Source organism: Lathyrus oleraceus, chromosome 6, assembly GCF_024323335.1.
Source record: "Lathyrus oleraceus cultivar Zhongwan6 chromosome 6, CAAS_Psat_ZW6_1.0, whole genome shotgun sequence".
Classification (NCBI taxonomy): domain Eukaryota; kingdom Viridiplantae; phylum Streptophyta; class Magnoliopsida; order Fabales; family Fabaceae; genus Lathyrus; species Lathyrus oleraceus.
Genome location: NC_066584.1, coordinates 242,724,275 through 242,737,809, shown reverse-complemented (window position 1 = coordinate 242,737,809; position 13,535 = coordinate 242,724,275).

The following is a 13,535-nucleotide window of genomic DNA, read 5'->3' as shown; positions in this document are numbered from 1 at the left end:
AGGATGCTTGGGAAGACAAGTTTCACGCTTCAAACTTCGAGAAGATAGAATTGCAGAAGTATTTGAGAGAAAAAGATGACTTGATAGAGTTGCTTGAGCAACGTGATATGAAGAGGTCAAGGAACCAAGAGGATTTATTTTCCTCTAACATTTCATCATCTACTCATCTTCCTACTTCCGATATTTGGAAAGGCATTGTAGATCAGCTCGTGATGGAGAAGGATGCCATGCAGAGCAACTATGAAAGAGAGATTAAAAGACTTAGCAAGAAGTATCAGCTTGGAGTTGGGTCATCATTGAATATGATTCCATATACCTAACTTCTTTCCTCTTACGTTTTAGGATTGTTGAGATTGTATTTCAGATTATAATCCTTCCCATTATTAATAAAATGAGATTTTCAGTATGTGTTATTTCCTTTATAATGTTTGCAGTTTTCTTTATATCTTGAAGTTCCTTAAAAAGTTTGCATTTGCATTTGCATATTAAGCATCATGTTACATCTTGGTATTGCTTTGTGTAAGATTTCTAGGTGTCTTACTTCTTCCTTTTCTTGGTCTTCATTCAGACAAGTTGTCTCACCAGTACAACACTCGTGCTAATCAATAGAAGAAGATGGATTGTTTACAGCAAGAGAATCATGAACTCTGCAAGGAAGTGACTACTTTAAGGGATAGTTTCGAAAGGCTCACTACTATGATGGAAGCTCTGGTGGCTGCTCAGAATCAGCCTCCTCCTCCTCATACTCCACTTTAGAGGATTGTGATTTCTGAAATCACTTCTACACCCATTTTTGTGGCTCTGGTCAGTGCTCCGCAACACCAAATGCCTCCTGGTTTCCCTTGGGGTATGCCTCCTCACTTTGTTCCAGAAGGATATCAACCAGTTGTTGAAGTTCATGTTGCTCAACCTGTTATGTTTGTATTACCTCCCGTGGTCCATGCTACTCCTTATGTGTGTTTTTCATGCTGATCAGAGTGAAAGCCTTGGTGTCTATGAAAGGATGGATGAATTTCAAGATCAGTTTCAAGAAATGCAGAAGAAATTAAAGCTCTGAGGGAAAATACTTGTTTGGGAAGAACGCTCATGATCTCTGCTTAGTTCAAACAAGTATTTTCCCTCAGAGCTTTAATTTCTTCTGCATTGCTTGAAACTGATCTTGAAATATGTGAGGAACAATTGGTGAAAGCGAGTGATTCATCTGGTAGTTCCAAGAGATATGGGAATGTTTTATCCCAGAAGAAGGAACATAATGCTAATGCTATTTCATAAGAAAAGCATAGGATATCTCCAAGAAGCAATCAACGTCATCAGCATGTGGCGTCAGTTACACCGATTATTAATCCCGCTCTAGTTGCTCAAGTAGCACCAAATTATCAACCATATTTTCAACAACGTACCCATCAACAGAATCAATAGAGTCGTGTCCAGAGACAAGTTAAATTTGATCCAATTTTGATGTCCTATGCAAAATTATTTCCTACTTTGATACAAAAGAATTTAGTACAGATGGGGACTCCACCGGCTATTCCAAAGGAGCTTCCATGGTGGTATAAATTTGATCATCATTGTGCATTCTGTCAAGGTGCACCCGATCATGATATTAAAAATTATTTTTCTTTAAAAGCTGAGGTGAGAAGACTAGTTCAAAGCGGTATTTTGTCTTTTGAAGACTTTGGTCATATTGTACAAGCCAATATGTTGCCTAAACATGGTGGTGCAGCTGTGAATATAGTTGAGTGATGTCCTAGAAAGTACCGTGTTTTTTATGTCAATCTGATTAGAAGATCCTTGGTAGAGATGCATGCAACTTTGTGCAAGTTGAGTCATTATGAGCACGATCATGTGTCTTGCTATATCTGTTCAAGAAACCCTCGAGGGTCTGATATGGTGAAGAGAGATTTATAAGAGATTCTAGATGAAAACCTTATTCAAAATACAAGAGATATGGATGAAGATGAGCATGGTGTGAATGCCATAATTCCCCATTTAAATATCCCCGAACCAGTCGTGATTGCCTACAATGGTCAAAAGTCTGTCGTTTCTCCTTTAGTTATTCGTCTGGCAGGTCCTACACCCTATGAGTCTGATAAAGTTGTTCCTTACAAATATAATGCTACAACGTTGGAAGATAGAAAGGAAATCTTTATCCCTTCCCTTTCTTCTGTTGTGAATATTGCTGATGTAAGCGGTGTTACCCGAAGTGGTCAAGTATATGCTTCTGTGCCCCCTAAAAGAATTGAAGATGCTTCGGTGGGTGAAGCTACGCAAATTATACCTGAGCGCATCGCACACTCAAAGATACAACAGAGTCGCCATCGAACTTTAGTTATCCCCTAAGGGAAGGGAAAACATCGATAAAACCAGGGGAAAGAGAAATGGGTAAGGAAGTCGGTTATGCAAGAGGAAGGTATTAACACCCCAAACATCCATGGTACTCCATGGGAACCGTTTTGAATGTTCTTTGCAAGAATAAGTGTTATTATCTAAAGATTACTTGCAAAAGGGGAAACAAGGGTTAATAGATAATAATGGGAAAAGGTGAGAAATAGATAAATATGCTCGCCAAGGATTTGGGCCTTCGTGCCTACGTATCCTCATTCGTGCAATGAGGAAATCAGAGCTCCGTAGTTCGTGGAACTAGGACTGATGGGTTAGTTGTTTTTAATGGATAGTATTAACGTCCGCGCTCTATTGTCGATTGACTTGTATGCTCGAGCATGGGAGCTTTAAGCGTCTGTCTGTTTGCGGTAGAATGGATGAACTCGGATCGCACTCTAGCAGTTAAACATTGCTTGCTCGCACATGGAGGCTTCAACGTTGTTCACGGTAGAACGGAAGTAACACGTCCTTTCTGAAAAGGTTTTAAACTGAAAAGAAGCCCAGAGGCAAAACTGAGTTTGATGAGGTGAGTTTGATTTTATTATGACATGAGAGTCATGATTCGAATCATACTAAAGTCTATGAATGAAGGTGAATACAGTGAGCAAATAGGTCATTCGTCCTACACCCAAAGATATTCAGAATGGGGGTAGGAATTTTCCAGTCTCATTCCTTCTCCATTGCTTAAGGCTTGTTTCGTACAATCCTAATTGTAGGGTTACTTGTTTTTGAGTTTATTTATGTAAGACCCCAATTTTGACCCTAAGATCCCTCATGCAATTTCATCATATGCCTTAGCATTAGGATCATACCTTGGCATCCTCCTTACCCCTCTTTCATTGGGTTTGTTGTGGGAGAGATCACCAAGCACTATGCAATTGTATCATACTTGTATATTATCATTTTACTAACCAAAATACAAAAATATGTCTTTGCATTGCCTAACTCCCTTTGTAGGTAGGGCATGATCTCCATTGATCTATCAAGTTCATATCTAGGGTTTGAGACTCTCATGACAAAGAGCACAACCATTGAATTGATCCAATAATGGTTATAAGCATCATATATGAGTTCCATTGATTCCTACATGTTATATTATCAAGTGTTCTTTAAGAGTTCGGAAGTGATTTGCCTTGGAAACCCTAGTTTGACTGGGTATCTTGAGTAACTTCTCCAACAAGCTATCTTACCAATTGATCAAATTTATCAAAGGACACTTCAAAATTCATCATCTTATGCATATATGATATACCATGAGCCAAGAAAGTCCAAAGAATTAAAGGTTAGCAAGTTGGTTGATGGTGGTTGGCCAGATGAATTCATCTGATCAAAACTGGGTCTCCCTAGACCCTATCTCCTACAATTTTCACCATATGAAAATTATTCAAAGAGAAAAGTTACTCTAAATAACATTCGAAACAACTTTCATGTTGAGACCTAGAGCTAGTTTTGCTTGGAAAATCATCTTCTATGTTGAAACAGTATAGGTCATTTTGTCTAAACCCTAATTTGAAAGTCAACTTCCCAAGGCCATAACTTGCTCAATTTTTATGAGATAAAAGATTTCCAAGTTGCAAAATCAAATTCAAGATGTCTACTTCAACTTTGATTTTTAGAGTGAGAGCTAATTCATATGGGAAACTAAACTCATGTGATGAACAAAAACAAAAAAATACAGATCCAGATCACATTCTTCTTTCATGTAAACCAAAATGTAGCAAATATCAAAACATGGAAAGTTTAAAGGAGAAAAAAATTGATACCGTGCTCTATTTCCGGCAATATCTAACGATTTTATGGCGGCGTGAATGCGTGTTATCGAAGTGCTTTATTAAATGGTCCAACTACTTCCTCGCCGACAAAGAGACCGAGAGCGGAAGCTACAAGATGGTTGATGAGTTAGCTCAGAGAGAGGAAAAAGATAGGTTGGTTATGTTATGATGGTTTTTTATGGTGGAAAGAAAAATTGTTGTTGATATGAAGTGGTTGCTATAATGGTTGTGGTGTTGTAGTGGATCGACCTAACTTTTCAGAGATTGTTGTTCTATTTTTGTGTGTAGAAGTTGTTTTTTAGAGAGGGATATTGTGCATGTCGTGAAGGACAAGAAAAAGAGTACCGTTTTCATCATGGATGTGTGGCTAGTGTTGATTGAAGGGAGAGGAAATTTTTTGATATTTCTCTCCATGCTAGCTGGCAAACAAACACGACCTTAATGGGCTCAAATTTGGCCACATGTGATACTTGGCTTTATTCTATTGGAGAGAGAAAGAGAGACCTTTTCTTAATCTTTATTTAACAAAATTAAATAAAATAGTGAAACTTCAAAAATTAATTTAAAATGAATGACATAAACAAAATTCAAATTAAAAACACGACTAATTCTAAATAAATGTTCCAATTATTTTGGCTAAAAAATAGAAATAAGCAGATTAAAAATGAATAAAAATCGAGCGCAAAAATACTCGATAAATTAAACTGACTGCATTAAAATGATCAGCACGAAATATACTTGTTAAAAAAATACAGCGTTTTTTTTAATTTTGAAATAAATTTTGACCGATTGAAAGGCTCAGGCGGGTCAAAAGGTGATCGGAAACTTAGCCGAAAAATAAATCGAGCATACCAGATTAAACTACGTGAAACATAGATTAATAAAACTGGTATTTGCAAGCTTGATTTGGAAATTTTTCGTCTACTGATTTGATGGTTCTCTGTCAATTAATTCAACCGGTTTGGCTGAATATTCGAAAAATTATTTCGACTGATATTCTAGGCACTATGCGGTATGGAATGCATGTTATGTTAGGTAAATATGCAATAGCTATGATGGATGTATTAATTTAGTGTTTCAGGGTCAAAATCGGGGTGTGACAGTTGCCCCTATTTAAGTATCTTCAACCAGAAAATATGAAGTAGGACACTCTTTATATGATCATAGTGGAAGATAATTAAATACTAAGAAGACCTGGATTTTGATCCTGAAATGCAAATGATGTAACATGATATGATATGCATGGATACAAGACTCTCTTTTTTTTGTAATTTTTATCTGCTAGGGATATGGTGAACCCTTAACAGGAGATGTTATGCCACACAAACATTCTGTGGGGAATACTGATGGCCCATAGAGAAATAGACAAATATGATAAAACAACTCGTTGGGGATAATAATCCTGCTGGAGAGTCAGACACACACTGGGGAGTACTCAAAGTGAAAGTTGATAAACGAAACTTAGAATACAAGAGATTTCATCAGTAAGTTCACACATGACTTACTAACAACTTGAATATATTATTATTTTTGTAGAAAATTCCCACAACAGGTTCATACATGACCCGATAACACTGGAATAATCAAAGAGAAAGGTTCTTCAAAACAGGTTCAGACATGACATGGTAATACTGGAATAAAGGCTCAACAACAGGTTCATACATGACCTGATAATGCTGGGGAATATCAAGAAGTTCTGACAGCAGGTTCAAACACGACCTAACAACATTAGAAAAATCCAAAAAGAGTATATCAACAGGTTCATACATGACATGATGACAATTTGAAAATTCTTGACAAATATGGAGACTTCTCACAAGAAAAACATCCGATAAATTTTTTTGGAAAATACTGTCACTGAAAAAGTCAAAACGATAACTTTCTAGGAAGCACCAAGGCCAAAAGGACAGAAAACTCTTTATAGGTGCCAACAACAAATGGACTTATACCATAAACATATATCACAACCAACCTCCAACGGATTAGTGACAGTTACACCTAAACTTCAAGGGTGCTGGTGATGACCAGACTTAAAGATACCATTTACAGATGGATTTGACAGATGCTGGTGACAACCAGACTTTAAAAGGATACCAGTTACAACTGGATTTGACAGATATTGGTGACAACCATACTTTAAAATAATACCAGTTACAACTGGATTTGACAGATGCTGGTGACAACCAGACTTTAAAAGGATACCAGTTACAACTGGATTTCAAGGGTTCTGGTGACGACCAGACTTAAGGATACCATTTACAGATGGATTTGACAGATGTTGATGACAACCAGACTTTAAAATGATACCAGTTACAACTGGATTTGACAATTTGTGCGCCAGTTACAACTGGACTTAAAACAGATAATGCCAATAACAATTGGACTTAACACAAATGCTGGTTACAACCAGACTTATCATACCATTGACAAATGGATTTATCAAAGTGTCAGTTACGATTGTGCTTGAGGTACCAATTACTATTGGATTTGAGACAAGATGCTGGTAACAACCAGACTTTAAAGAGATATCAGTTACAACTGGATTCTATCATGTGAGCGCCAGTTACAACTGGACTTAACAGGTAATGCCAATAATGATTGGAATTGTAAACAATGTTGGTTACAACCAAACTTTTAAAAGAAACCAGTGACAACTGGATTTAGAAGCAGGACGCCAGTTACAACTGGACTTAACAAAAGATGTTGGTGATAACCAGATTTAAAGAGATACCAAATACAACTAGATTTGGTCAGAGACACTGGTAACAACCAGACTTAACAAACGACGCCAATAACAACTGGGCTTAGAGGTCAATGGATACGGTCAACAACGAGACCTGAGATTATGAAAATGAGCACGAAGTGTACTTCAGGCCAGGCATGATTTTGATTTTGCTTATATGCATGATGTATGAATGACCACGATACACAAATGCTGACAATATGCAGACTGGAGATTTAAATGGCTTTATGGGTGATACTGAATCCTCAACACCAATCAAATCAACCAAGGGAGTGATGATAGATGCATCAAAAGGGGACCTATCAAGCCGAACAGTTACAACTGGCCCAGTAATCCTTTCGGAGAAAGATGAGTTATGCTCTCTAGAGATATATGTAGATTATTCCAGGAAAGGTCTTGCGACTTGAAACTTACGAGGAAATACGAAGGATTTCCTTTTAATATTTTCCCAGGTCAAAATAAAATTGTGTTTCTCAATATGTTGAAAAATTCTTTTTAAGTTCAAAATTTCATTATTAACAAATAAATGGCATTTTGCATAACAAAGAAAATCAGAGAAAAATAACAAATGATAGAATTTGATATGCAAACTTGTATTTATTCAAGAATAGTAGCACACAAATGGTGTAGCTCCATGGAATGTTACAAATTTGAAAATGGCAATAGGCAAAGCTTTACATTGAATCGCAATGACTACTACTATCCCTAATAACAATGACTCCATAAGACCTTGCTTCTAAAGAGAGCAGTCAGATTGATCTTCCACCTTTAGCTCTTTTGTGTTGATCAGTGACAATTGATGCATTTTATGCCTTTTGTCCCTAACTTTTGCCTGGATCGCCCTTTCGGGTTTTCAATCCACCGGGACGCTCTTTTTTTCCTAAGTCGCCCTTTCGGGTTTTCAACTTAGTGAGCTATTATTTTTATCATCCCTAACTTTTGCCTAGACCGCCCTTTCGGGTTTTCAGTCCACCGGGATACCCATTTTTGCCTAAGTCGCCCTTTCAGGTTTTCGACTTAGCGGGTTTTTGTTAGGCATAATATCTTTTGACTGCATCAGAGTTCACAGGGTGAATGAGCTCTTCGCCATCCATAGTTGTGAGAAATAGAGAACCTCTAGAGTATGCTCTTTTTACAACGTATGACCCTTCATAGTTGGGAGTCCACTTCCCACGTGAATCTTTGTGTACTGGCAATATCTTCTTGAGCACGAGATCCCCTTCCTTAAACTCTCGAGGATGGACCTTTTTGTCGAACGCTTTCTTGATTCTTTGCTGGTACAATTGTCCATGGTACAGAGCGGCCATACGCTTCTCATCAATGAGGTTAAGTTGATCATAACTATTCTTGATCCATTCAACTTCGTCTAGCTTGGCCTTCATCAATATTCTCATTGAAGGTATCTCTACTTCGACTGGGAGAACTGCTTCCATCCTATAGACCAAGGAGAATGGGGTTTCCCTTGTTGAAGTGTGGACTGAGGTCCGGTATCCATGCAAAGCAAAGGGTAGTATCTCGTGCCAATCCTTATAAGTTTTCACCATCTTTTGCAGGATCTTCTTGATATTTTTGTTGGAGGCTTCAACAACACCGTTCATCTTCGGACGATATGGATAAGAATTATGGTGGTCAATCTTGAAACTCTCACATAGTTCTGTCATTGTCTTGTTGTTCAAGTTTGAGTCGTTGTCGGTAATGATCTTGCTAGGGATTCCATAGCGGCAGATAATCTCCTTCTTGATAAAGCGAGCAACCACATGTCTCGTCACATTGGTGTAAGAAGAAGCCTTCACCCATTTAGTAAAGTAATCGATGGCCACCAGGATGAAACGATGACCATTGGAAGCCTTAGGCTCTATAACACCAATCATGTCGATGTCCCACATTGAGAAGGGCCAAGGCGATGTCAAAACATTCAGCAACGTTGGCGGTACATGCACTTTGTCAGCATAAATCTGACATTTATGACATCTCCTAGCATAGTTGAAACAGTCAGACTCTATGGTTAACCAGTAATAACCAGCTCTCAAAATCTTCTTGGCCATGGCATGTCCATTGGCATGGGTCCCGAAGGATCCCTCATGAATCTCCTTGATCAACATGTCTACTTCGTGTCTATCCATGCATCTGAGCATAACCATGTCATGGTTTCTCTTGTAAAGCACATCATTGCTCAAAAAGAATTTGGATGATAACCTCCTCAGAGTTTTCTTATCCAACAATGTAGCATCTTCTGGATACTCTTGACTTAAAAGATATCGCTTGATATCATGAAACCAAGGTTTACCATCAGTTTCTTCTTCAATCAATTGATAGTAGGTAGGCTCATCTCTTCACTCGATTCAAATAAGTGGGGCTTCATTATGGAATCTGACTTGGTACATTGATGCTAATGTTGCCAAAGCGTCAGCCACTTGATTTTCTACTCTTGGGATGTGATGTAAAGTGATATCATCAAAGTATTCTATCATGTTTACAACATGAGCACGATACGGGATCAGCTTCGTATCACGAGTTTCCCATTCTCCTTTGACCTAATAGATCACCAAGGCTGAATCTCCATACACCTCAAGGATCTTGATTTGGAGATTAATTGCGGCTTCAAGGCCAAGGATACAAGCTTTATACTCTGCAACATTATTCGTACAATCAAAGCATAACCTTGTTGTGGAAGGGGTAAAGCCGCCATTTGGATTCATTAAAACAGCTCCCACACCATAACCACTGTAATTGGAGGAACCATCGAACGCGAGCTTCCATTGAGATCCTGGTTCTGGTCCTTCATCTGGGCCTGGGATTTCATAATCCTTTATCACCATGATATCCTCATCGGGGAAATCAAACTTCAACGGATGATAGTCTTCAACTGGTTGATGAGCAAGATACTCTGCTAAAACACTTCCCTTGATTGCTTTCTGGGTTACGTACTAGATGTCGTACTCTGACAAGAGCATATGCCAACGAGCAAGTCTTCCAGTCAAGGAAGGTTTCTCAAAGATGTACTTTATCGGGTCCATCTTTGAGATCAACAAAGTAGTATGGCAAATCATGTACTACCTCAAACGACGAGCGGCCCATGCTAGCACGCAACAAGTTTTCTCCAAAAGCGAATATCGACTTTCACAATCAGTAAACTTTTTGCTCATATAGTAAATAACATGTTCTTTCCGACCAGTTTCGTCATGTTTCCCTAGCACGCATCCCATTGACCCTTCAAGTACAGTCAGATACATGATTAATGGCTTTCCTAGGACAGATGGAATCAAAATAGGAGGCTCTTGCAAGTATTGACGAATCTTCTCAAAAGCACTTTGACAATCAGAATTCCATTCAACAACTTGATCTTTTCGAAGCAATTTGAAGATAGGCTCACACGTGGCCGTCATATGTGAGATAAACCTTGAGATGTAATTCAAACGTCCAAGGAAACCTCTAACTTCTCGCTCGGTGCATGGAGCACGCATTTCTTGTATAGCTCGGACCTTGTCAGGGTCCACCTCAATTCCTCGTTGTCTAACGATGAAACCAAGCAACTTCCCTGAACGGACACCAAATGTGCATTTTGCAGGGTTTAATCGTAATCTAAACTTTCTGATGCATTCAAACAGCTTCTTCAGATGACTCATATGATCTTCTTCATTCTGAGATTTAGCGATCATGTCGTCAACATAGACCTCTATCTCTGTGTGCATCATATCATGGAAAAGAGTGACCATAGCTCTTTGGTAAGTTGCCCCGACATTTTTGAGACCGAAAGGCATCACCTTGTAGCAAAACGTGCCCCAAGGGGTAATAAAAGTGGTCTTCTCCATGTCATCTGGAGCCATCTTAATTTGATTGTATCCAGAAAATCCATCCATAAAGGAGAATACAGTGAAACTTGCAGTGTTGTCTACCAAAGTATCAATGTGTGGTAGAGGGAAATCGTCTTTTGGACTAGCTTTGTTCAGGTCCCTATAGTAAACACACATCCTCACCTTTCCATCCTTTTTAGGCACATGTACAATATTAGCTACCCATTGTGGGTACTTCGCCACTACGAGGAAACCAACATCAAATTGTCCTTTGACTTCTTCACGAATCTTCAGAGCCATATTCGGTCTTGTTCTTCGGAGTTTTTGTTTTACTGGCGGGCAGTCTGGCTGAAGTGGCAGCTTGTGTTCAACGATGTCGGTGTCCAGACCTGGCATATCCTGGTATGACCATGCAAATACATCCACATATTCTTGTAGTAGCTCGACCAAACTCTCTTTGACGCTTGCTTCAAGTGTAGTGTCGACCTTGACTTCTTTCTTTTCTTCCTCTATGCCAAGGTTGATTGTTTCCACCGGTTCTTCATGTGGCTGAAGAGCTTTAGACTCGTGCTCAAGCAACCTTGCCAATTCGTCGGGGATGTAACAATCTTCTTCACCCTCTTCTTCCGTTTAGTAGTTAGGGGAGTCAAAGTTATGAGAGGGAGTAGAGTCATTGGATTCAACGGGGTTATCATTTATTCTGCATGTTTGAATGATTGTTTTTTTTAGAAAAGTAAAAATAAAAGATGCATAAATGAAAAGTTTTTTTTGTTTTTGAAAAGATTGTCATTTTCTTAAGAGAAAGCAAATAAATGAATAATAAGAATTTAACAAAATGTCTTTCATTCACTGATAATGATTATTTGAAAATGAAAAGGGGCCCTACAACATGATCCATTAGCCTTGGGTAGAGCTAAGGATTTGAAAGGAAAAAACAATAATTATTACTTTGACAAGGAAATATTTTGGGGATCTCAACCGCCTTCCAGTTGTTCAAAGTTGTCTCACACCGGTAAACCAAACATGGCTCATCTTCGTCTTTGGTGTTGTCTTCAATTGCATTAACCTGATCTCCAAGGATGAATCCTGTGCTGAGAAATACTTCCTGGATGCTTCGAGTGTTGTCCTTTGCAGGGACTCGGGCTCCTTTTGCAGCGGAAGGCACGTATCCCAGACCAAAGCAATCATGTTTCTCACGAATATCAATAAGCTGACCCCAACCTTCAGGGTTTCCTCCTTCAATGCTAGACTTTACGCTTTTCAAAGAAGCGAAAGATGAACAAGCTTTCCCAACAGGGTCCTTCATCTCCACAAAAGTGGCGTTGGCTATTTCCAGAGCTTGGAAAGAAGTTTCCAAAGCGTCCTCATCAGCCTCAATATATCTGAAGGATCAAAGGTGACTAACCATAAAGTCCTCCTCCCCAGAAATAATGATCAATTGATTGTCCACCACAAACTTCATTTTCTGATGTAAAGTGGAGGTGACTGCCCCTGCAGCATGAATCTAATGACGCCCCAATAAGCAGCTATACGCTGGATTAATATCCATGACTTGGAAATTAATCGAGAATACATGAGGACCAATCAATATGGGCAGTTCAACCTCTCCAATCACGGTTCTCCTGGAACCATCAAAAGCTTTCACTATCAAGGCACTAGGCTTCATAGCTGGTCCTTGATATGATAACTTGGCGAGTGTTCTCTTTGGCATAACATTCAAAGAAGATCTGGTATCAACCAAAACTCTTGCCAAAGCATCATCTTTGCATTTTACTGAGATATGGAGAGCACGACTGTGATTTTGTCCATCTTCCGGTAATTCTTCTCCACTAAAGCTTAAAGTATTGCAATCTGTGATGTTCGTAACCACCCCATCAAACTGGTCTACTGTTATGCTTTGTGTTACATGAGCTTGGGCAAGCACCTTCAACAAAGCCTCCCTATGGGCTTGGGAGTTCAATAGCAGAGACAAAATAGAAATTTTAGATGGTGTCTGATGCAACTGGTCCACAACCTTGTAATCACTTCTCTTTATCAACTTCAAGAACTCAACAATATCTTAAGATTGGACCACTTCAGGTTCTTTAACGGGAGCTGCAACTTTAGATTCCTTGATCGGGCCTTGAGGAGTCACATTGAATTCAGGCGTATAGATTCGACCACTACGGGTCATTCTACTCATTCCTATAATATTGGTGACGTCCTCACTCACAGCTTATGTCACTTCAATGTCTGCACTTCCTTCAACTACCCTGTCTACAACGGTAATCTCATATTTCCAAGGCACGGCCTTGGTGCTCTCATATGGAAAAGGCGTGGGCATACATATCTCAACAGGCGACAGATGACTACTCGTAGGAACCACTCCACCACTGTAGTATGGGATTTCAACTGGTTCAGGTAAATTGAAGCAAGGTTCAATTACCAACACATCTTCATTCTTTGTAACGCTGGATATCTGAAGCACTCCTTTATTCATCAAGTCTTGAATGTTATCTCGTACCACTTGACACCCCCTTGGATATGTGGCACACTCTTCACAATTTTCATGACTAACATTAATCAGACCAGCTTCCACCAACCGGGCATGGAATGCTGCCAAAGGAGTCTTAACATCATCCACCTTCTCAACCATAACACCAACAAAGGCATATTCAATGGCATTCACCGTAGGGTCTCCATGGGGAGGAAGAGGATTGTTCTTCACGTTCGGTCCCATATCCTTAAAAGATAGGATCTTACTTTCAATCAGTTCATGAACCCTATGCTTCAGAGCGTAACAACCCTCTAGGTCAAGCCCGGGGGCACCTTTATGAAAAGGATAATATGCATTAGGGTTGTACC